The 25,927-nt window shown below is 41.3% G+C and overlaps 1 protein-coding gene, 2 long non-coding RNA genes and 1 other non-coding gene across 4 annotated transcripts in view; 2 read left to right on the forward strand and 2 right to left on the reverse strand.

Moving 5' to 3' along the window:
* kcna4 (potassium voltage-gated channel, shaker-related subfamily, member 4) overlaps positions 1-20,925 on the forward strand; it is a 44,746-nt gene extending 23,821 nt beyond the window's left edge. Inside the window, exon 2 of the mRNA XM_034577722.1 lies at positions 19,754-20,925. The gene's annotated coding sequence lies outside the window, so the exon portion shown is untranslated. The remainder of the gene's footprint in view (positions 1-19,753) is intronic.
* Positions 10,405-24,427, reverse strand: LOC117757021. Its single transcript, XR_004613018.1, has 3 exons — positions 24,260-24,427; positions 16,661-16,670; positions 10,405-10,418 (listed from the first exon to the last, which is right to left on the reverse strand). It is a non-coding gene; the product is annotated as an uncharacterized LOC117757021 (long non-coding RNA).
* trnav-uac lies at positions 16,597-16,669 on the reverse strand. Its single transcript has one exon. It is a non-coding gene; the product is annotated as a tRNA-Val (tRNA).
* Positions 21,501-24,152, forward strand: LOC117757016. The gene is made up of 2 exons (XR_004613017.1): positions 21,501-23,107; positions 23,165-24,152. It is a non-coding gene; the product is annotated as an uncharacterized LOC117757016 (long non-coding RNA).
* Positions 24,428-25,927: the final 1,500 nt, after the last annotated feature.

The following is a 25,927-nucleotide window of genomic DNA, read 5'->3' on the forward strand; positions in this document are numbered from 1 at the left end:
TGCGTAATCCTCCTGACAAACAAACAAATGGACAAAGGCGGAAATTAGGCAGAATTAATAATGGCTCTTCCCTTGTTGTGCTTCCGATCTCATTGTTAATGGATATGATATTGATAGCGTAGCACATCTGAACCATTTTCGCTCTGTGCAGCTTGTAATTAGCATCAGATGTGCCACTAATGTCCCTCTGAAAGATTGCAGCAACATTAGGCAACAGCTCCCTGTTTGCCGCTGATTTACGACACACCGTGATAAACGTTAAGTGTTGAGTTGAAAACAGCTTTCGGTCATTTGTAATGTTTGACAGCTGACGTCATCCGGCTTGACGACCGTCTACTTAGATTCCACATAGTGAGGTTTCATTACCAGTACACAGAAGGCAGATGACAGGAAGTCGCAGAGTCGCTGCCAGGTGGGGTTTGTGTAATCTGAGGTGTTTATCTGAAAAGTTATCCAGTTACAGATCAAATTTATGAAGCCGGACATTGACCAACTGGTCCAGTCGTGTATTTGATCATCAAACAACAACAGCAAACATAATTAGGGTTGTGTAGGTTGATATAGTCGGATCCGTTTTGTCTGACCAACATAAAAACCCAAAGATATTCAGTTTACTCTCATATAAAGAAAGGTTTTTGCAATTTTTCCTTCAAATGACTCAAAACTTTTGCAGGTTCATGAATTAATTAATTAAATATCACCCTTCGATATAATTATCTTGTAGTCAGAGTGAGAAGTGGTTTGTTGGGAGAACATGAAATTCCCATTTGAGTTCCATGGATTCCTTCTCAAACCAAATTCTGTTTTTTTTTCCCCCTTAATTAGGAGCCTGTCTTAAATCCCCAAACCACATTAAAGTGTAACACACACACCCACACACACACACACACACACACACACACACACACACACACACACAGATGTAATTTAGAGCATGTCACTTGACAGTCACAGCAGACTTTGGAAGTACCGACTCGAGCGAATAGTTTCCACAAGGTAGTGTTCAGAGTGAAGAGCAGCTAGAGAGCAGAGCTACACGCTACGTTAGACTGTAAATAATCACAATGCTAATTCTCTTGACAGGTATCCTCATCCTCTTTAATATTTTTCCGCCATGATTCAGATTTCCCAGTCCCCGGGAGGATCAGAGGCGAACGAAATGAACTTTTCCACCTTTTGACAAGCGTAACTTTTCAGTTTAACTGGGGGGGAAAAGCGGAAAAGCTGCTCTGTTTATTGCAAATAAAAAGTGCTGCTCTGCCAATGTAGATCTCTGGTGTGGAAACCTGCTACACACAGAAGAATTTACGGAGAAATACAGTGGATGAGGGCGTTTATACACACCGCAGATAATTTATGTTGCCCTGAAGGACCTCTGAAAGAAATCGAGAATATTCCGACGTGTTAAAAGCAACTCACAACTGAAGGATTCGCTTTGTGTCCAGATTGAGGTTTTAATGACAATCCCTGGACGCTGGCCCACAATCAACCCAGTAATCACGACCGTTATACCCCTGCAATTAACCACAAGTGTCTAATCAAGCAGCACAGAGGGAAAGCAAAACCCTTTTTCAGTCGTCCACATCAGCTGTTTGCAGAACCCGTCGTTTTTCCTCCTGAACGCCGGAATCAGCCGCCTCGAACCTCATCTTTGTTCTGCTCTTCAGTGGATGAATCCAGCAAAAGGTGCATGTAGATAACCAAGAGTACAAAGAGAGGAGCGGGCTGCTGCGACTGCATGGGCCAAATATACCAAAATGAATCATATATTTGTAACTAGAATAGCATTCAGTAGAGCGAGTACCTCCGTCAACAGTTCTCCACATTTAGATTCACTAAAATACGCAATTTCATTTGGATCTGCGCAAATTGTACATTCATCAATATTTGTAAATGTATCTTAGAGAAATTAATGGAAACGTTGAAACTAAAATCCCTATCTGACAATGTTCAAGAAAGTAGAATTCCTGGATCCACACCAAAAGTTTAACGGGTTCTTTCTGACTCACACCACATCCTTCCACCAAGTTTCATGGTAATCAGTTGTTTTTTTGCATAATCCGAATATCAGAAAAACAAACAAACACAGACGGAGACATAACCTCACAGTAGAAAGAGATGCTGTCATCTTGTTACGTGGTGGCAGAAGTAGAAACATGTTATGTTTCTCTGCTCCACACTCGTGATTCGTGGTTTCACTAATGTCACTGCAACTTGCGGCTGTGACATATAAACGGGGAGCCTGACTCTTGTCCACAGAGGAGCAGCTGCTGTGTGTGTTTACAGTGCAAACAAACAAACTCATGTTGTTTTAATAAAGAAGTCAGTCAATAATTTTTTCCATCATGCCACTAGCAACCAAAATCTGATTTCGTACTGCGCACGGTGCAAGTAGTTTTCCACACAGCATCGGGACGGATGAAATGTTGATGCTGTAGCACATGTATGGTCGGTTCCTGTGAATCCACATTGTGATGACATGGAAAACCCTGGTTTAAAGACGTAAATACAGAATATAGATCTATCAGTAAACCACAAGCTGATTGGATAATCATGAACAACTTTGGTACCATATATATATTATGTTTGAATAAATTTGAACCATAAAGTGAAGCCAAACTTTCATAGACATATGAATTATGCCATTTTGTGTTGATAACTTAATTTGTTGCCCAATTTCGGGAGGGAGCCACAGTATCGAGGTTCTGATCATACATGTGCTCGACCAACCACAACCTAGTCTCATCTGTCAATCATGACATTTCACATTGTTGTTTTTTTCGGAAACATGAACAATTGTGATGAAAACTATCTAAAATTACAAAAAAACTTCTTTGAAAAAGATTTATTTAACATGTACTTTGACTTTTCAGTTTGGTCCATGTCCCAGCCACTAACCTGGTGGAGGTGGGGTTTATAAGCTATACTGCAACCAGCCACCAGGGGGCTGTCAAGGCACTTTGCCTTCTCTTGTGGGGGAGCAGTGTCGTCCATCTTGTTAAAAAGCTGTAAGGTTTGAACAAATGATTTGTCAGGTCAGATTTGTTAAATCTCGAGTTTTTTTTAAAGTAACCGCCCTAGTTCAGACTATTGGATTATTATGATTATCTTCATGCAGGGTACGGTGGTGCAGTGGTTAGCACCGTCGCCTCTGGGATCGAACCTGACGGCCAGCCAGGTCCTTTGTGTTTGGAGTTTGCACGTTCTCCTCGTGTCTACATGTCTGACCTGCTCAGTCTGAGGTTAATTGGAGACTCTTAATTGGAGAGGTGTGAATGTGAGCGTGTCTGTCTCTGTACGTGAGCACAGTGCAGAGTGAACCCTCACCCAGGCCCTGCAGGGATTGGCTCCCCTCACAGCATAAGCGGTATAGATAACAGGTGTTGTCCCCGGCAGACTGAACACCTTGAAGGAGGGTTAGCAGTTACACAGAGTACAGTACAGAATGAGGTGGGAAAAGAAGCAGCACAGTTTCTAGGGGGAAAATAAACCTGTAAGAGAGCAGGAGGATATCTGGTTCAAAGACACTGAAGGTGTTCGCGTGGAGCTGTTTCTCCCCCTCGATGTCATGAAAGCAGCACAATGTCTTAAGTGTAAATACAGTCTGTGCTCTGTGCTCAAAAGTCAGAATGCAAAATACTCCTGAGTGCCTCTTCTGTTCAGAGCGGGAAAAATAATGTCACCTACAGTCAAAAACGTGTGGGAAATATGCATCCAGTGCAACAAACGGATTAAGTACGAGCACGGAATTAGCCTATTATGACTTTTAGTGTTCCATTCTTGACGGGGATTGAATAAATCTGCGTCAGGTGGATAATAATAACACAGTGTATAGTCAGTGCACTGGCGTACTAAACTGGGGGCTCAGGGTAAATCTGAGGGTTACAAGATGGTGGCAAGGAAAAGAAGGAGAATCTGAGCGTCAGAGATGCAGCGCTCCAGTTTTTTCACCCAGAGTTTGACACCGAAGCTCATCGGCCGACATGGAATCTGTAAACCTCTCTGTGTGAAATTATTATCATGTCTGTCGAGGACGTTTTCACCCCCCGTCTGTTTTGGTTGGTTGGTTTGACAGGATGATAATGAAAAAAACTACTGAACACTTTTCCTTGAAACTGAAGTATCGAAACATGGGTCCAGGATTGTGGTACAGATCCGGATCAGGGGGCAAATCCAGCTATTTGTTTTTAACATTGTGAGAGAGGGGTGTTTTTTACCTTTCTTTACCTTTTCTTGAAGGAATAATTCATGGATGTTAAAGAAAATAAATACACGGCTTGTTTACGGGACTGATATCTATGAGTGTGGTTTCATAACAGGACTGTTGGGGCCGTGGCGTAGGTGCCAGTCTAGTTTTCAACTTGAAGCTGGAACTACAGTTTACAGTAAGAATGTTAAAATACAAAAATGTGCTGGTGCAAATTTATATTTGATTGTTTGTTTTTTTTAGAGCTGAAACTATTATAATAACTGATTAATAATTTCAGCCTTTTCTTTTATAAAGCAAGAATACAAGAAACAATCTTCGGTTCCATCTCTTACATTCTAAGCACGTTCTTATTTTCTGTTCCTCCGAGTAGAAAATGAATCATTTGAACTACTGATTGGAGAAAAAAAAACTAAATCAGTTTGGACGTCAAAACTGAATATTCTTGACAATTTTCTGACATTTTGTAGCTTGAAGGATTAATCAAGAAAATTATCAGCGGACGCACGAACATGAAAACAATTATTAGTTGCAGATCTAATTGCTTGGAAGGTTTGTGAAGCAGCTTTATTACAACACATCAGCCACGTAAACACACACACACAAATTAGATCAGTAGCTCTTCTCTGACACAATAAACACAACATGCAACAACTAAACCATTCTAGCTGTGTCCACGTCACACAGCCACAGATTTAATATCCCGGAATTGTGGACCGGCTGTGGATTATTGCTTCATTATTCATCCGAGCAAACTGCCAAGTGCAGGTTTTGAGGTGAGCCGAGTCAAATCCAACAGGTAAACAGGGTAAATGTGTGAGTCACAGCACTCACATGTTCATGTCGGGCACTTTTACACATTTGTAATAACTGAAATACAAGATTAGAACAAGATATAATTTAGGAAACTAGAGCCAAACCGATATGGAGTATTATTAGGGAGTAAAGTGTGTCTTGTTTATGTGTTCTGAGAAGTAATTGATCCAAGTCCATTTAAAGCTACTAATGTCTGATTTAATCAGCTATAAAATTTTAATAATCACAACTATTATACGAGTTGAATATTAAGATAAAGTCAAGAAAGAAAACAATATTTGATTTGATTGAAAATAGATAAACGTTCTTGACATTGAGTCAGCACTAAATATTGACTAGTTTGATAAATATTTGTAAGTTGATCCATTGTTTAATTAATTTCAGCATATTTTACAGTTTTAACCATAAGCTCAATTAGAAAAGACTTCAAATTATAATAAAATAACTTGAAAACACAAATTAGTAGCTTATACATAGAATTTTAGTTGAAAATGGAAAATGTCTTTTTCTACATTACTTCTTCTGTAAAATAAAAGCTCATATTGCAAACGCTGATACCGATACGTCGATGAAAGACGACAGATAAATCAGTCTGGCTCACTAGGAAACAGAATATATGCTTTTTTCTGCACCACCTCACTGCCAGGGATGAATACATGTACTTGAGAGTTGTCTATTAAAAGAAGGGAGCAGGATGGAGAAGAGACAACTGGAAGGTGATCATTTGGAAAACAGCCCACAGTTGTGGGGAAATGTTTTTGCTTGAAAAGGAAAAGAAGAGTGAGTCTGCCACGTTTCCCCTCAAGATCTTTAAAAAAAAAAAAGCCAGACTGTGTTTAATTAGATTTCCAGGTTGGACGTTTTCCATTTTCCATTCCCAGTAAATGAACAAAGAAAAACCTACTATTAACTTAAGCTGGGACTTCTGAGTGACATGGCTTGTTAAGATTTACTTGTGAAAGAGAGTAAATAGAGATTTCTTGAGAGAGGCGTGATTTGGGGGCCGACAGGAGACGCTGTGAGACGCGTCGGACAAATTAATTCAGCGGTTTGACAGGACACAGAACTGCGGTCCAGCTGTGGGAAGACTCGGTCGATCACACTCACAGACGGAGCAAAGCTAAGATGTGGCTACGTACCATGGTAACAAGGAGAAAGTTGGTTGTTGGTTTATTGTGTAAGTGTCAGACAGGTTCTATAAATGCTGCTTGAGGGGTGAGTTTACCTCAGATCACTCAGTTTCTTGTTTGTGATGCATGTGTGAAGCAATTTACACTCAACATAATTGTCTGTTGTTCTTAAAACATATTCAAACATTTAAATGCAGTCTCTGAACCACTGGGTTGACCATCATGGCGGTTTACGCCTGTCAGATATTTTCCCGGCGATGGTAATTATCCTGAAATGTGGATTTGAGTGTCTCCCAGGTCTCTGCCCCCTTGCCCTCTGTGGCTGACGTCCGTCTCTGCCATGTTTGTCTCTATTTATTTTGTTCAGCTGAGCTGCTGCATACCTCTCAATATGTCTCTGCGTGATTCTGCAGGAGCAGATGTTGAGTGGGCAGTAATGCGATGTCTCGTCTCGCGAAGACACACCTCTGCTTTGCCAAGAAGACGAGTGGGAGGGTGGTTAGAAAAACGGCAACAAGGGCAAAGCCATGAAATCCTGTTTAAGAGATCAGCCTCCGGTGCTGAGCTGAATACAAATCATCAGCGATACGATGGGATTGTGTCTGTGCTGCTTTGTTTGTTGGTGATAAATATATATGCATTACATCATACAGCAACTACATTGTTTCATATCTGACCAGATAAACTTGCTGGTTTCAGTGTCTAATTTCTCGTTACTGGTGTATTGACTAAACCTCTGGCAAAATACAATTAAGTCTTGGTTTATTTTTTTATCTTTTTAAATCAATTTCAATCCAGCACAGTTTAATTTAACAGATTGGGTCGGTGGGATTACTCTGTCGGGTCAGAGCACGAAACCGATTCAGAGCTGATCAGACTCTGGCCTGTAGCTAGAAATTAAGAATTGATTATTTTCATCATGGATCTAATTAACCCAAGATATTATTCGAGGTATAGGAACTCCCTTTAACACACAATAGCAGATTTCTTGGCCATTTGTAGGCAACAGAAACAAGTTGTGAACACAGGCTATATCATCGTGGTTTAAGCACAGACTATTAATAAGAAAACAACCTACACTCTGGTTATGAAAAGTTAAGCCAATGCGGAAGAGCCTAAAACCTGTATTATCTCAAATGACCAGCAAAAGTAATGGTTGCACAAATAAGTCTGTTTCTATAGAAGTCAATGGGGATATGACTCTACTTCTCACTTGGTTTATAACATTACTAAACCATTTTTTCAAAGGAGTTTATGGTCTAGATCTCTAGCTTCAAAGTCATGGTCCCATTTAGAGTTAAATATATCGCTGACCTGCGCTCATTTTAACAATACACACCATCACTAATCAATAACACAGGACACAAACAAGTACCTGAAGTTTACTTTGTTTGTTTGATCCGCTCCAGAGTTTATGAGACATTGAAAAAAAAAGGCATCAGGGTGTAAGTGACCGGAACGATCCAGATTCAAGATCCCACACCATAGATTAATAACTAAATAATAAATAAATGTGATTGTTTAGTTTGTGTGAAGTAACAGAGACGAGCACACACACACACACACACACACACACACACACACACACACACACACACACACACACACTCTCTCCTGCAGACACGGAGAGAGGCTCTTCCTGCAGATCATGACGCAGCGCAGTGTTTTAACTTCATTGTTGCAGAGGAAGCGATTCCCTGTTCATGCAGGAACATAAACATGGATTCAGCAGGTTTTTGATAAAGATCAGTTCTGCGTGTTTAGTGATTAGAAAAGAGCCGAGGAGCCGAGGAGCCGAGTCTCTCGTTGACCGGCGCTGAGTAATGGGCCTGGATGCAGTGGCGCTGCCAAGAGTGGCGCTGCCAGAGGGGCCACCTGGATACAGTAAAGGTTATAATCAGAGTTTTTTCACTACACGAGCCTTAGTGCATTGATGTGGAGGGTGTCTAAATAATTACATCACTATTGATCCTATTATTTATTTATTTATCTATTTATCTTTGGGGAGGGACGCAGATCACGATCCGTGGAGGGGATTCACTGCTAGAAAACAGTGCCCCAGATCGTCTATAACCGTGTCTGCTGTTGTTTATAGAGTTGATAAGGTTGCATACAGTGGCTTTAGAGCTTCTTCCCTGCTGTGACTGAAAACAATGCTGTGAGAGCTGTGGGAGTGAAAAGGTTGCACAACGGACAAACTCTGACCTGAACATCACTATAAATCTCTGTAAATCCAATGGATGCTGGGGTTTTGGGAGCGATAATCCTCTGAAGGTTCATCACTTAAAATGACACCTTTCGCAAGAGGAAGACGTGTCTGTATCAGGTCCACTTTTCCAACATTAAATGTCGGAAAATTATCACATTTTTGCAGTTGTTTAACTCTTTTACTTCAAACTAACTTGCTACACAGCAAATGAGCTTAAGAGGAGATAGTAAAACATCTCAGCCACCTCTTTATTTTTTATTTCACACTCCACAGTTGCTGCAGGAGATAAGCAGCCGCTGCTTTTAGAGCCTTACAATCAAAATATTCAATAACACAATTACAATGGGTCAGTCTGTGAAAGACGAGACCTAGTTTGTCATTTACTTTGCAAATTGGACAATGCATTGCCAGCAGCCACCATTACCAAGGAAAACAACACGGTGATTTTCATGCTCCGCAGCACAACTGGCAGGCGTTTCCATCTGCTGCTGGTAAGTGATTGTAGGCGTTTCATTAAGTCACTGTGAAGAGCACATGTGAGAAACGCCTGCGGGGGCACGAGACGGAGGAGGCTGGTGTAGAGGTGGTTCGACGTGACTGAAGGGGATGAGCAGATGATGACGGTTTTTATTTTGGCTCAGTGGCTTTTGTTCACGCAAATTATGAAATTGCGCTTAATGTGGCACAACCGCAGGAACAATGTTTACATGAAATAAACAGCAGCCAGTGTAGATTAAAAATGATGCCTCTATATCATGGAAGCTGTAAGAAAACCCATTTTCCAGGGAAGCAGCAGAAAAACTGACATCAAGAACCTCATGCAGGAGAGGAACTCGTACCCCAGGATGTTCTTCTCCACTGAGAAACGTAGCTCAAATGATTCTAAAGAATAAAAGTCATATTTGGATAAAAATAGTCAGTACTGTGCAACGCCTTTAAGCATAAATATTTAGATTTGTATCCACCATGGGAGGCATGTGATCGGCCTTGAATTCTTCTGCAGCACGACACGGAGCCCAAACGTACAGGCACTATCTTCTGCACCGTGGAGAACAAGGAGTCCTGCAACAGATGGTGCGACCCCCACAGAGTCCTGATCTCCACATCGTGGAGTCAGTGTGGGATCACATGAAGAGACAGAAGACACAGAGACAGAAGACACAGAGACAGAAGACACCGAGACAGAATACACCCGCAGAAGAACTGAGGCAGGAGACGCTCGGAACAACCCTCCTGCCTGGTGTCGGGAGGTTTGTTTGTAAAAGGATGATCACAACAAATATTGATTTTAAGTATTTGTTTATCTGCACTTCATATCCATGAAGTTAATTAATAAATAGAAAATAATATTGGCATTAATCTTGAAAGCATCCTTTACTTTAATCACTTTTATATAATGTTATGTGTTGCATAACATCCAGTTCAACTATACCTCTATCTAGCTTGGGAACAACTACCATGTAACATTCATAATATTTTTTAATTATACAAATAATAATTATTGCTAATAGTACTAATATTGCTGCTACTACTACTACTACTAATAATAATATAAATAATAATAGTACTGTATTTGTATTACATTTTCCTTAACAATTTTACAACATGCTTTACAAGCAAGAAAAAACACCAGACAGACAAAATGGGAATAAAATATTGATGAAACAATAAAACATTAAGACTTAAGACAATAAAATATTAAGACTTAAGACTTGGGGGCGGCTATGGCTCAGGAGGTAGAGCGGTTCGCCCAGTAACTAGAAGACCAGTGGTTTGATCCCTGGCTCCTCCACTGTGCATTTCAAAGATACTGACAGCAGTGGATGACTGGTGGATGAGAGAAAAAGTACTGGGTATGAATGTGTGCGTGTGAAAGGGTGAATGCAACTTGTACTGTAGATACCGTTCAGTGGTGGATTAATACTGGAAAAGTTGACACATTTAAAAAGAATGAGGGTGTATTAAATGAAATGCAATCCCACAGCAGTCGTGGAGGAATTTTCAGACAGACTCTGTCGTCCCGAGAGACACGTGTCATAAAAACACACTTTTCAAACTTGACAGAATCGTGTGAAATCCTCTGCACACACACACACAGAGCAGTATCGATTGGCACTGACCCCTGCAGCTCCTCAGACACACTTAACCATATCAACACGTCTTATTTAAAAAAAAAAAAAAAAACATCTGCAGCCAACGTTTGACTTCAGCTGCATTCATATTATGTTTCTTTTCCGCTCTCCCACTATACTCGTTGACATTGTGGAGTCTCAACCTTTCGTTCTGTCAGTAAGTCGTGGGTCTGAAAGATTAGATAAGAGCTGCTGTCTCTTTTTATCAGCGTCACACAAAAGAAAAACATCTAAACTTATAGATTATTTGGCTGCTGGCATGGAAGTAATTGGCACTAACCCAGTTTTCAGCTGCTTCTCTTCTCCCGTACCTTCCTACATATACTGTACATTGGTGACGTAAGAGAGAACAGTACATTTGGAGAAATGGATGCGTCTTTGTTCAGAGGATTCTTGAAAAACAACAATAACCAGGAAGGTGAAGTTATGTCTGCCGTGTTCAGTATGTACGTCTCGTTTCTGGCAGCTCTGTCAGCGACGGGGCTTCTTCAGAGTAAACAAGAGCATCTTGGCATTAATGATATTTTCTGACCACTGCCTCCGTTTGTGTCCTGCCTTTAATTCAGCGTGACAGTCTGCCACGGTGTAATGCGACTCGCTGTTTTTCGCACATGTGCTTTCCAAGCAGCACCTCTCACCCTCAGACACAAACAAACACACAACACCTGAAGCTCGGCTTGTCATGGAGCAGCTAACACATTTAATGAGGCATCTGCGAGCGGACAGGAAAAAAACGTTACGGGCCCGTCTGAGTTTGTGCGCGTACGTGGACAAGTCAGCCCTAAATGAACGCCATCAGATGAGCAGATGTGTGAGGATTTTTTTTCTCTTTCCTCCCTCCCCACAGAAAAGTGCTGACAGAGAGCTCGGTGGCAGGGTTGAAATGAGCACAGTGTGTGTTATGTCCCCGGCGTACATCGTGCCGCACATAGCACCGATCCTGGCCTGAATATTTATAGTCTATCATGCGTTCATCTGTGTATGTCTGTGTGCGTGTGTGACTGGGAAAGCCAGTGTGGATCTGAGAGCCCTGCAGGGGTGTGAGGCAAGAAGCAGCAAGAGGCAGAAAATCCCTGCTGCCTTTGGATTAGTGTCAGCGAGCAGGAAGCCAAGCACCGTGCTACATGTGCCCGTGCACTCTCCTAAAGTCAGTCCCTTCAGGATTATACTCATCATTATTATATTTCACTTTTTTCGGATATCGCCTAAATTTGTTTGTTTAATTTGTGATAATTAACGGAAAAGATTGCGGCGCGTCTATTTGTTGATGTTTAGCCAGATTGGTAATTGCTGTCAAATGACTGCGAAGCGTGGAAATTGCAGTGCGATGCTCTGCCGTATACGTGGTCGACATACAACATCTATTTGTCAAGGTTTTCAGCTCTGAATGTGATTCCTGCATCCGGCATGGTGGGCCTGTTGCCTTCCAGAGAAGAGAACAGCGTACACATACTTTTGTGGGTCCTGATTGCTGCTCATCATCTGACCTCTCAGTCCCCAACAAGCCCACGGACACTGTCCTGCTAACAAACAGCCCCGTCCCCGTGTGTTTTAACACCACCTGAGAGCTCTGAGGCGTCTTTTGAATAGAGTGACAGGTGAGTTGCTTGTGAGGCTGCTGCCGGGGCTTTGATGGTGATAGTGTTGAGTGCTAGTGACACACACACACCAGAAGATTTAGATGAGTCTATTAACAGACACCCTTCAGCTACACAGAGGATATTCTGCAGGGAGGGAGATCTTAAGTGCAGCCTGTCATTATCATGCAGGTGTTGCTGAAAGGGGTGAAAGGTGAGTTTTCTACCTGCAGCGGATTTGTTTTGTGTTTACAATTGACACGACAGCTCCCCAACAGTGAAGGAGAATCATCTTGATCGCCTCCTGGTGGCTGGCTGCAGGATAGGTCATAAACCCGGCCTTCTCCATGTTAGCAGAGGTCACATAGGGCTTCACAATTTAATCGTATTCACACCTGTATGCAAGCTAATTTCTAACTAACAATGATTCTGCTGCATCAGAACAAAAGCAGCTACTTTCTCCCAAAGGACCTAAAGCAGCACATAATTCTGCATTATGTTTGTTTTGTCCCTCAACCCATGACAACGCTGCGTTACCCCACGTGATGCAGAGAAGCACACAACCAGCAGAGAAAGAGAGAGAATGAGAAAAGTGGAGATAAACGGAAAAGATTCATGATCTCAATTCTAAGCAAGAAAATCATGATTGTAGTTTTTTCCATAATTGTGCCACATGCTCAAATGTTCAGTTTCGCAGTAGGTTTGGCTTAATGAGTTATTTCATGCTATAAAACACAGTGAAACATCTTGATTGACAGCCGAGACTGACTCGCAGTTGGTAGAGGAAGTGTATCAACGGGATGTCGATACCGCGGCTCCACGCCACCCATCACTACTGCACAGACTACAAATCACTACCAAAATCACAAGATGGCAGCGCCCACACACAGGATTTCTTTAAGCTTAATTTTAAAACAACGGGTGGAAGTGGAGATGCTTTGTCCAATTTCATATACAGCCTATGGTCAGAGTTGCTCTTTACCAAGCTGAGAAACCCGGTGAGTGTTAAAACGAAGGAGGAGCACAAATGGCACATTAATAAAACCATGAGCTCACAGCCTGCAGCCAGTGACCACGCCTCATTGCACTAGTGCATCCTGACGGATAATTCATTGTTTTCCCTTTTTAATTAGTGGGTGTTGTTTTCCGTTTAAGCCACCATCCCTGATGCTTTTTATATTGGTGGCATCTCCGTATATATTCAGATCCCAGCAATTAAGCTTCTGATTAAAATGTAATGTTATTTACATATAACCAGGCTGCCACAGGAAGCACGTTCCAAACATCCAACGACCGAAAACACCCCCGTTATATTAAAAACTGCACAAAAATATAATTTCATTTTATAGGAAGAGTTGTTTGCTACACAAGAACTCATAGGACATTACGGACAACACACTGGTTGGTTATTCCCATGTTAAATTAAAGAGGGGTAATAAGACCCATTAAAAACTGATTTATCCTTCAACTTCCTTGTAAAAGAAAAAGAAAAAATGTCAAGGGCAGCTGCAGGGTCGCTGTGCAGGCAAAGTAGTTCGTAATGAGAAGACGGTATGTCTCATTTCCCGACTTGATTCAGCCGTAATAGTACTTACCGCCAATGTCCTCACCTATTTGCCCTCTCGAGGGGAGTCTGTTCCGGTCTGGGGTGCAGACATTACTGCTCCGTCCATGTGGAAAACATTTCGGCTTTGCCATCAAACTGCACAGGGTCAAGACTAAAACTCAAATGTCAAAAGAATTCGCAAAGCTGTTTATATGGACGTGGTCCTGTTGAATAAATCTCATTTCAAATCCAGGTACAGATGCAAAAGCCTGATTTGCATTCACACTGAACCACACATACTGTAGAAATACTGTGGACGTGCACCTGTTTGCATATCAATAGCTCTGTAGTGTGGCAGTGAAACGCTGCCTTCTAGAAATTATATCTATGTATTGACTACATTTTTGTTTCCGCAAATTATTTGTGGTGACCAAATGACTGATTGGATTATGGATTATGAGCGTGAGTCGTTAACGACCTGATGAGGATGAACCTCAACTCTTGCTCAATGTCAGCGGGGATCGGCTCCAGCCCCCTTAGCGACCCTCAGCAGAGGAGATGTTCTGATTCCATTTTTACCTTTTTCCCACGGATTCTGACACCTGGACTTTGTGAGTCGGCTGATACACATTTCTGATCAGAAACTGAAGTCTTGCATACGCATGCATTTTCCTGTTTTACTTGTGGGAATTTCCAGCTTGATATATCGGCGAATTGCTGACATTTTAGTTCAGTGTAGCGTTAGCTCTGGTTATCACTACACTACTGGAAATCCCTTCCTCCTCACTGATCTAAAAACACTACAGGAGTACAGGGAGTGCAGTGCAACAGCTCTTCAGGAGCAGCAAAGAAGAAGTGGTTTCTGGGAAAAGAAAATTGGAAGGTGATGAAAAGTCAAGAGGGTCACAGGGTGTTTTTTTTCTGATAGATGGTCGTTCGTAATGTTTCTTTTCAGCCTGGTCTCTCTCTGAACTCACGCGTGTGCTCTTGAGCTCACGTATATGTTTTCTGCAAAGGAGCCATTTGTGATCCTGGTGACCACTTTCTGCAAGTGTCACAACTGCAGCAGCTTTGTCAAGATCTCCCACTCCCCTCAGAAAACCAATAACTGGCCCTGGTTTACAGGAGCATGATAATCAAAGTGAAACAGCCATTTTATATCACTTGATCCATTGAGTCTGTAGTCATGTTCAGCGGGGGTGTGATTTTGTTTTCATTTGCCGTGAACAATCAGTTCCACCAATGTAATTTTCAGATTTCACAGAGGCTGCACCCGCTTGTTGTTTGGGGCAAATTTCTCACATTGATCAAGGAAATGTTTCGATTTGTACGGTCGCATTGATCTCATCCATGTTTGCTGCTATTTTTCATGACCCACTTCTCAATGCCACCCGGCTGTTGTTCCCGTTGACAGCTGAAAACTGCTGGAAGGGAACAACAGCCGACCGAGATGATTTGCCACGAGATGTGGGCAGTGAGGCTGCATGAAGCTGTACTCCGACTGCATGGAGGAGAGAATATGTGGGGATAAGTTAGAGGATTTCTAAAGACATTTTCACACCTTAAAATCTGGACCGTGGTTTAACCTCGGGTTCATGTCTTTGTTATGTTGTAAACATCTGATCTGTTTAGTTTTGGTTTCACATTGGAATTTAGGGAGCGGACTGTTTTTATATTGATTCACTTGTAGACGGGTGAGTGTCTGACATCAGTTCAGCGACGGTATTGCAAACTTTTTTGAATACTTAGCATAGAAGAAAGTAATCTTTCTGTTTTTAATGGAGAAAATGAATGAAGCGTTTCACTTTATTATTTTCATTGCCACTGTAATCTCATTATGGTATTACTACCTCGTCGTTCAAATATTATATCATCGGCGGTGAAGACTGCAAATAATCCTGTGAACTGCTTCCTCTTCCTCTCTTCCTCTATTGTTCAATGCTGCAATTGGTCCAAAAATTCGTAAACTACCCAACAAACCAAACCATGGATCAGTTTAATCCGGATTGAGACCACCTCTTTCGCTCAGACTATATTTTGGTCTGCTGGTCCAGACTGTGGTACAAGGCACAAATCACACCTGTTATACTGGTTAGGACCAAATAAGGTAGGTGTGAAAGTGCCCTTAGTTGAAATGACGTCAATCAAAATGTATTTGTCCCAAAACAGCAACACAAGTTTCATAAACCTGGTGAAATAGCTGTTGAGTCATTTGGATTTAATTACTTTTATTTTCTGTATTAACTTTTATCTCAGCCCTGCTGTTGTGTTAATATTGTCCTTTGGGGCTGTGACAATCATCCCTGGTACAATGTTTTCCTGCAAACACCTCAATCATTTTAAATACAGTCCCTTGAACAAACAGCGTCTGGGTAGCAGGTGGTTTTGTAGATCAGAACACGTTTAACCTGGTGCTCTTGGCTTGGCCGTGAGCAGTCAGCATCCTATAATGTGACGGGCTGTGAGATGAATCTGCATGTGGCACCGCAGAGCAGCCCTGCCTCCTGCTGGGCCACGTAACTGAGAGCATCCAGGTGTGCAAACAGCTGCTGGGCCAGGTACACGATTTACACATCAACAGTCGTGGCACAAGCCGTTACTCTGAAGATTGTGTTTTAGTCGTGGAAAGCAAATGAACCAAGTCCCTTCTCTCTGTATCGTCTGAACATTGAGTCCCACCAGCTCTCTGATTCAGTGACTAATTTAGAGTCAGACGTGTGTGAGATTTCAGCAGAACTCGGGGGAAATATTTCTCCTTTATCACGACTGGTTTATTGCTAAAACTCTTATGAGAAACTGTCATCTGAACTGAGGTGGACTGCTCATTGTATTATAGTAATGTGTCTCTTAGGCGAACTCTGCATGCGTGTGGAGAGGCGATACTACGAACACGTGAATCAGAAAGGAAAGATGCAGCTCTATTTACTTTAGCAAGTTAAACTCCTTAAATAAGAAATCCTCAATAGGATAAGAATTTGATGGTTTCACTGGGGATTGAACCCAGGACCTTCTGCGTGTAAAGCAGACGTGATAACCACTACACTATGAAACCACTGTCATTCCTTGTAGTAGTTTGGTAGTTTTTTTTGTCAATAAATTCAATCACGCTGCACCAAATTGCTCACACTCGGATATTGGGGGCCAGCCGACCAGAAGCTTTGTTCCCTGGGAAATCTATAAAAAATGTCATCTTGCAATGTTAGAGAAAGTGAAAAACAATACCAGTTTCAGCCCCTTTGTCTGGATTCATGCAAAAAATGTAACGGGTTGTTTCTTGGCCCATGTCCCAGGTGTAATCCAAACAAACAAACAAACCAACGCAAAGGGGGCGAAAAACACAACCTCCTTGGCGACGCAAACAAATTGTCTAATAAACATCACATTACTCCAGTTAGATGCTGTTAAAATATGGCAACTACTCTGTCAACTTTGGCAAACAAACTTTGCCAGCCTGCCAACCAGGCCTGAAGCTCCTGGGGCTGCCCGCCCACCCGCCCCCCCCTGCGCTCCCTTCCCATTCATCACATTCGGTCAACTCGCTGCACCACAGCCTTCCATTAGGAGGAAATTAAGCTTGATTTCTTGCCATCATATCAGCTCATAAAATCCCAGGCAGGTATTTTTAAATGCGGTCGCACAGTTTGTTGTAATTACGGTTGTAAACCTCAAGCAAAGTCACAGCTTGGTTCACCTCTACCTCGTCTCCACTAATACTCGATTGCGTTTTGCCGTTGTCGTCTGCAACTGTTCGCACCCAGGAGCTGCTTTGATATTTCAACACATACACCTGAAAAGAGAGACTCCAGTGCTGAACACCACGGTGCCTCACACTGCACTTTTCATTTTCTTTTCCCAGAGCGACACAGTGACATTTGAGCCTCGGAAGACAACGATGAATACTGTAATATCCAGGACATCCTCGGCTCTCCTCTGGATTCACTCTACAGCCGCGCGTTTGGCAATTTCAATGTCTCCAACTCTCTGTGTGTTCAGTGTTTATGCTGACCTGAATATTGAATTCTATATTTGTCCTCTCACCACTACAAGTGCAGGGTAAACGCAGGACATGGTACCTGTGTGTATTCACCAAAGCAGCTCGCCAAACAAACAAAACCTGAAATGTAAACAAGCGCAGATTTAGCTCTTAAGTCTTAATAAGGGAATTAGATAGAAACACTCAGTGTGTTTGCTGTAATTGCCTTGTGCCTGCCACAGCTATGATTGCATACAGAACGTCTTCAACTCCTGGGAGACTATGTGGAAATCCTCAGATTATTGAGGTGGAGAATTATACAACAGCTGCTCTGTTTAAAGAGAACGCTCGTCCCTAATAGTCTGCATCTTAATAAACACAAATAGCTATGACACAGAACAGTTATTCTGTGAAATGTTTTCGCCCCACAGGGGGTAGCAAGAATAACATAAACACTTTGTGAAGAAGGAATTTGAATCATTTTCACAAACACAGCGGAGGGTCGTATTAGGCTGAAAGCCAATTAGCATGTGTGTGTCCGTCAGTTGCTTTTGGTTTGGTTGTGATCAACTTGTGTGGTTTCCCTCTGTCGCTGCAATTCTTCTGTTTGGCATAAATAACAACGATTTCTTAGTCCGATGAGGTTTTTCTTTGTTGAGGACCAACACTACTGCTCAAATAATTTGGCCTTGTAGGATCTCTGCTTTTACAGGCTTAGCAAACTGTATGCTGCTATTACTTAAGTACAAGTTACATTTCTGGAAGGTACTTCAATTGTTGTTTTATTTATAAAAATCTGTACTACGTTTTGATGTAGTTTCATACAAATTTATTGAGGATTTTTTTAAATCATGTGAAAATCGCTGGATAAATTGAATTTACACGACCACACATTCTTATATCTGCTTTCAGGACATCACACAAACGCAAATTGATTAGTTGTTCAAGGTTAAGAGACCTTTATTGTCATGGTTACAGTGTCATATTTTAAGTAACTCATTTTAAAAGAATCTGACGTCCTGTTTGGCTTTGCTGATATATCCATCCACCTCAGATGTCATCCATTCGTGGACGATGTCTCTAATGAGCAACGTCCAACAACGTCTCGTGACTTCCTCCTCTGCTCTTGTCAGGATTATGACGGCCGTTCTGTTTCTAACTTTAACATAAACACATGCTCCTCTTGAGAGAAAGCAAATGTCACTAAGCTCTGCCTGTCTGTAACAATTCAATTTATATTTGCATAACATCTTCTGGTAAAACCTCAATTTAAGTCTCCCTGTTAATAAACATTTAAAATGCCATTACAACTTCAACTTCATTCGAGTGTTTTTATTAATCAAATTGATTTGCTGAATGGGGGGACTTAAAATAAGGTTTTACATATCTCTGTGCTTTTGTCGAGCTTAATTTGTGTGATTAAAAAATATTAATTAGATACATTTATCATTAAAGTATTCATGATTTAAGTTTTTAGAAGAAGTTCAATCAACATTAACGCAATAATATTAAGGTTAATTGAATTTTAACATGACCATTAACCTCGGCTGCACACCAGCAGGCTTTTCATTACAAACTCACGCTCTACAGCCGAACTCTGTTCAAAACAACAGACTCATATTCATTCTAGTGGTAATCCCAGAGACAAAATATGTATGAAATGGTGCCCAAAATATGAAGTGTTTCAAACCGCTACAAGGTACAAAATGCTGGATGGCGTTGAAGTGTGTATTAAGTGTGTACTACATTGGGAATATTTACATTTGATGGAATGGTGCAGCCTTAAAAACATACAAATTAAAACAATGCTCTTAAAAGGTGAATAAGATGAGTTTTATCTTTCAGCTACTGACGGGGAAACAAAGGGAGACGTGTATGTAAAGGATGACAAATAACTTATCATGTACCTAAATGTGTACGTAGGACTGTGCTTAACAAACCTCAGACCTGTGCTCTCCCTGAGCCCTTCAGAGGGAGCTGCTGCTTAACGAGCGTGATGATTATCAGTGGTGGGATGCATGTTGCTCAGTCGCTGGGTGGGAGAGGAAAACATGTTCAGTATCAGTTTGACGACTGGGCAATTTGCTCCGTCTTCACGGTGCCATTTTCTCAAGAATGATGACAGAGTTGCATCCGTTTCCTGTTTCTGTCTCTGTGTTGCAGCGCTGCCAGTTACAGGGAGAGGGAGTATCCGCCCCCAAATCTCTGGAAATTGCAGAGAACAAGCAAAACATTGCGACCAGTCGTCTTGAGCACGAGCGGACACTGATAACAACAACAACAACAACAACAACAACAACAACAAATGGACGGGACTCGGCATTTGGACGAGTGGAGATGAGAGCTGCTGCTTGACGTCAGTAAATAAAACCCCGGAGGGTTGGGACTGAAGTTGGCAAATGAGTAAGTCGTGGCCCAAAATGATTGCCTTAATTACTACACATATACAGATGTATGGAGCGATGGAACTAAGAGACTTACACGAGTTCAAAGATGTTTTCTCTACATGTGAAAAAAGTGTCTTGTAAGGAACAGATGTGAATATTTTAATATGATAGAGTTAATGTTTGGTTGTAACGTCGACATAATGTTTTAGTTGGGTCGGCTTCGTAGGTGTCATTGGTTCCTATAAGTGGTGAGTTTTGCTCTCTGCTTGAGCGCAGTCAGCAGTACGACTTCAACCTATTTTTATCTTGTTTCATATCGTCAACCAAACAAGGCTGGCCTGAGTTGCTCGCTCACTCGAAAAACGCTGGCAACTTGAAAACTTAAGTCATAACACATGAAAAATCCTCATCCGCAAAGTGTATAGAGGGATCGGGAGAAGAAACGCGAGACAAATACTGACTGACTAATTGCAACATCAGAAGTATATCCTCTTACATTAAGATCCACTCACACTAAAGCAAAGATGTCAGGCAGATAAACATCCTCACAAATATCCGCCACACTCACTTTCTATCACAGAAACAACGGCGGATGAGACTCGCAGGGCGTTTGTCTGCCCCCGAGAGTCATCGACATAACGGCGAAATACCTTAGGTTTTTTTCTCAGATGCAACTTTAGAGCTGACCGGCTGCTTTGTTGATGTTTTCACTTTGACTTTAACTGTATGCAAAAGCAACATGGACGTGTGTTCTATATTTTTTTAAACCTAGCCTTGATAATTACATAACCAAAGGTGAAACCCTGAATCTATTGTATGTTGTGGACTTCTGGAAATGTTGTGATATAGATGCACACTGAATAGGAGAAAAAAAAAATGTAAATAACAGACGTTTATACTTGTGTGTCCTAAGATGTGTTGCAGGTTAGAGTAAACTGAGACTTTTTACTTTCTTTGACTGTTACGACCATCGACCATCACCATCTGTGTTCGGTTTGTCCTCGCTGATACAATACTGGTCTTCATATTGTTGCGAATGCTGCTTCAACATTGTCCATTCTCATGTTTTTTGGCATTTGAATTGAAAATCCCCCCTTTTCTCTTTGATTTAACAAACTGAAACATGAAGTCGCTGATGTTATTTGTGCAGCTTTGTCAGAGAGGCAGCGGATCGTGTTACCTCACTTAGACATGCTGTGTTGCCCATGAGAGAAATTATTACAAGAGGAAGTTTTATTTTACCTTTTATTGGAAGGAGTAATAAGTTATATGACATATTTTTATGAAGACAGTGTTTTATTTTCATATGTTTTCCTTTTTAAAAAATCCTTAACATACTATGTTAACGATTAGGACACTCTTAATCTCAGTGTCTGTTTCAAGAAAAATCCAAAGTTCACATTCTTGTTCTTTTCCAAATATTCATATCTATAATTACCTCAATAATCGTATTCCTCAGAAAAGCTGTTTACTGAATGTTCCAGATATTTTCATAGTGTCAGACCCACAAAATAGCCACAATACTTCAAGAATACTTCCAGTACCAGAACTGTCAAATTTGCAAAAGTTGTTGCTTCTTTAAAAAGTTAAATTACATAAAACCCAAGAAATGAAAGAGTAAACAGTGAAGATTGACTTAAATAAAAAATGTATAAATCTCATTCATGTAAAGACGAAATATCATCTCGTACACCTGAGAGTTGAAAAGTAAAAAATGAAGAGTTAAGTAAGTAAATTTTTACATTTTCAAGGATAAATCCAGTCACCACCCTTTCTTTGAGATTTAGATGAGAAGATCCAAAACCATTCTGCTGCTACTGCCTGCAGCCATTTAGCTTAGCTTAGCATAAAGACCATTTTATTAATTACATTTTTTAATTTATCAACATTAAACTTCTGCCAAGGAATAGTCGGATACGTAACTTTCCCAAATTTCCCTGTTAGACTTTGTGTTTTTTGAAGGATTGAACAAACTTGAAACAATGATCAATAAGAGAGCGATAGACAAGATAGTACTCAGGTCTTTGTTTGCTGTTTCCCCTGTTCCCAGCCTCTTTGCTAAGCTAGGCTAACCAGCTCCACCTGTATTTGCATATTCTCTTCACAGACATGAGAGAGGTATCGATCTTGTCATCTAAGACTCAGACAACAACAAAACAACAGAATACGCCTATTTCCCAAAAAGAAAGACAAAGAAAATAAATAAATAAAAAGCATAATATCTTTTTCAAGCGGTGGTTTAAATACTAATCTCGTCAGATTACGTGCTGACGGAGGCCTGAGCTGGGGCCGGCGTGTGGTGAACCCAGATCCAGGACTATCATAACCAACAGCTAATAGTGGCCAGAAGCTGCACTGCAACAATACTGATAAAGTTGTGAGAGACAAATTAATCTGTTTAGTCGTACATTCAGTCGGGTGCTGACACGAAGCAGCACGAGAGATGCACAGCCGAAGAGTAACACGCTCACAGGTCGGCACAAAGCTCAGGATCAGCCTGAGAGTCGAACCTCGAGGCCGCCGCATCAAATCAGGCAGAACAAACAAGAGCAAAGAAAGAAAACAGAGAGAATTCTCCTGAACTGGACAGTCTAACCCTTTTCCTCAACCTATTAATTAAAGTGATTTATTTGGTTAGAGGCCACAATTAATGTCAAGTTGCACCGACACAGTGCCCTCACTTGAATCTGCTTCCATCAGGAGGAACCCGGAGAAGGGCAGCGTACTGTAAAGCATGAGGGGAGAGGATGATAAAGGTCGATAGGCAGATTTTGAAGCAGATTAAATATTACAGGAGGAAAACTAATTTATCCTGGTGTGAGCTGAATGAGAGAATAAAAAGGTCATAATCCAGAGTGATCCACACGGACATTTATCATGATTCTAGGACATTCAGGTCATATCATGAGCGGGAAAAAATATATATATACAACAAATTTTCTTGGACTTATTCGTGCTACATGTTCCTGTAGATGTTAGAATGACCTGCAGTGATAACGTGTTGTAACTGTCGTGATTCAGCACCGTTAATGAGTAGATTTGAAAAAGCTGTTAGGGAGGTTAACAGTGAGTCTGTGTGGGGACATTAGATAAAACACAGAACAAGGTGAGAGAAGAACAGTTTAATTACGTTCACCTCTGAGCTCGATTTTCTAATGTTTCTCAGCATCAGGGCTGCTGGCCCGAGGAGGGGGAGGAGGAGGAGATTTACCCCACACAGTTTAATCATGTTCAGTTACGCTCTTAAAAATATATAAATATAAGAATTTAACTCATTCGCAAGATAATTCTCACTGGGGATTGATTTCGCGTTAGGCAGAGCCGTCCCGGTGTCCACATGGTGAGAAACTGCTGTTCAGCTCGAGCTCACAAATTTTTCCGAGGCCTAAACAACTCAGAGACTCGTCCGATCCTCTCTGTGCTTTCAGCAGAGCAACTCGGGCGAGATTGACTTTAGGATGAATGCCTCCGCTAATCAATAACAAAGGCTTTCTTCTAAAAAAAACAACCAATTGACCACAGATCTAAGGCCACACGCAGAACAACAGCCCAGTGTTAAGATTTAGTGATGTACTGAGTTTTTGCACTGCTTCCAGACATATTTGACCGATGCACGTCACAAAATCGGAATAATTTTTTTAATGTATGAACGTGCGTAAAATAGGTGCTGGGAGGAAGTTCCTCTGTCGTCTGTTTTATTTGCACCATTAAGCAAACCATAAACTTGGGGGGTTTTTTTGGGTCATAAAAGAGAAAAAGTACCTCAAGCAAATCTTTTGGGTATTGATTAAACATTAAGATTTTTAGTTATAAGAACGAGACTTAGGCTTTGTTTCAACCGATAAATGAATAATAATAAAATAAACAGGAAAAATAAGAGTTTCAACGTAGCTGTAACAAACTGGATTGTCTTTTTCTTTTCTTTTTATTGATCATCTGGGTCGTGTCAATCTCTGTGATGCTACCCAGAGGAGAGGAGGAGCTAAATCACTGGGAAATAGGCTGATATGTAGGTTGTCGGGGGGAAACAACCATAATGGTTTAAAAAACACATTTTATCCGAACAATCAAATGAGGAGCAGGGAAACTGGTGTAATCGTAATCAGGATGGACGTGTTGATACGAAACCGACTTTTTACATATCTGAATTAATTTATCATGTATTCAATTTATTGTAAAAAAAAAACTTCACATTCTACGCAGGCCGCATGGTCGACATTTTCTTGCGGCTTGGTTTTGACTCACACATTCAAAAATAAAGGTAATGCATCAGTCTGAGGACGGAACTGTAACATGCACCGTGTTAGATAACACCAGGGACCCGTTTTATGTCTTAATCTCCTTATGAACAAGGTGGCTTATGAGGAGCGCTGCAAAAACTGTTGAACAGTGACGCAGTCGGAATTTATTTAGTATTCGTGCTGGATATTACGTGACTTGACTGGATTTTGGGGTTGTTCTGCACAGTCTGCCTCCTGCGGAACAGTATTGGTGCTCTTTGCTGCTACAGTGTTTGCCCGGTCACATCTGTATCGAGGAAGTTGTCCCGCGTAGAAGATAAATATAAAGGCTTTGCAGAATTCATATGTTTGTTGAAAGGCCTCGGTGTACACGGCCAACGTGAGCTCTTCACTGACGTCACTGGGTTAATAACGGAGTTATCACACGTCACTTGATCATCACTTAAAGCTGTCATTTTGGTTGCAGATAGAAGACGACACATTCTTTCAGACATTATGATAATGATTAAATGATAATAGCCTTCATTAGCTTTAACGTCACACAGATTAAACTTGGTAATATTGGAACACCTTTAGATTTCCGGCTCAGAGTGAGGAGACCATGTTATGCTCAATCAAGAAGGGGAATTAAATGCTTAAGTGCTAATCCTTAAAAGCAAATTAGCATTTCCACCAATTTAATGACGGCCGCGGACCTGATACAGTGTCGTGAAGGGTGTGGTTGGAATACGAGAGCAGTGCCCACATGCACGTCTTGTGGTCGGAGCACAAGTTCTTGTTCCTGGAGTGTCACGACAACCTGTGAGTTCGGCGCTGCCAGAGTTTCTTGGAGCAAAGAAGTGTCTGTTTGCTTCATAACTGCTTGTCCTGGCTTCTGCAGTCTTCTCTAATATTTGTGAAGCACTTTAGTCAACCAAGTGGTTTTAAATGTGCTTTATTAATAAAATTGACATTGACATTCTCTGGGTGTTTCGGACAGATATGTTAACACACCCTTAATTACACCGGCCTTCGTCCATCGAGCTGCGTGACTCTCAAGACGGAGCTCTCCAGGATGTGAAGTTAATTGGCAACAGTTTTGATGATGGTTTTAGTCATTTCTCAAGCACCAGCACCAAATAGTCTGTGCAGTGAAAGTTATAGAGTCAAATCATCAGTCGGACGTCCCATCGGTTGACTGATGATTCCTCAAGTTGAGCAGTTTTTTCTCAGTCAGAACACAGTGTACTTCTGGGGCCATTTCAGTCCCAGAAGTACACTGCAGAGTCAGGGGTCCTGGTTTTCAAGCTGCTTAAGTTATTCCACTACATCAAGTCGTCCTCTATGCTTGGTGTAGATGTCAGCAACAGGTTCATCCAGCTGCAGACCCGGACCAAGGGTCAGGCTGAGGGATATGGAGGCAGCCCCCCAGAGAACTTGCCTGTTCAGGCTCCGTCCCAACGTTATCTTCTGCCTTCTGCTTTGACTTATTGATCACAGTAACCTAATATGATAAAGTCTTGTGCTTTTATTCGATATCTAGTGTCAAAAAGGCAAAAAAAATTGTTGCACATTTCCAATCCATCATTAGAATAGCTAGTGCGCATTAGGTTGAATGGGTAACTTGGCTTCTTTATATATTTAATGAATATTAATGTCAAACTGAACATCCTGCTGAACGCTGATGAAAACCCCGGCAGCTTTGCTTGATGGAACAAATCGTTGATAAT

This window comes from Hippoglossus hippoglossus, chromosome 3 (assembly GCF_009819705.1).
Source record: "Hippoglossus hippoglossus isolate fHipHip1 chromosome 3, fHipHip1.pri, whole genome shotgun sequence".
NCBI lineage: Eukaryota > Metazoa > Chordata > Actinopteri > Pleuronectiformes > Pleuronectidae > Hippoglossus > Hippoglossus hippoglossus.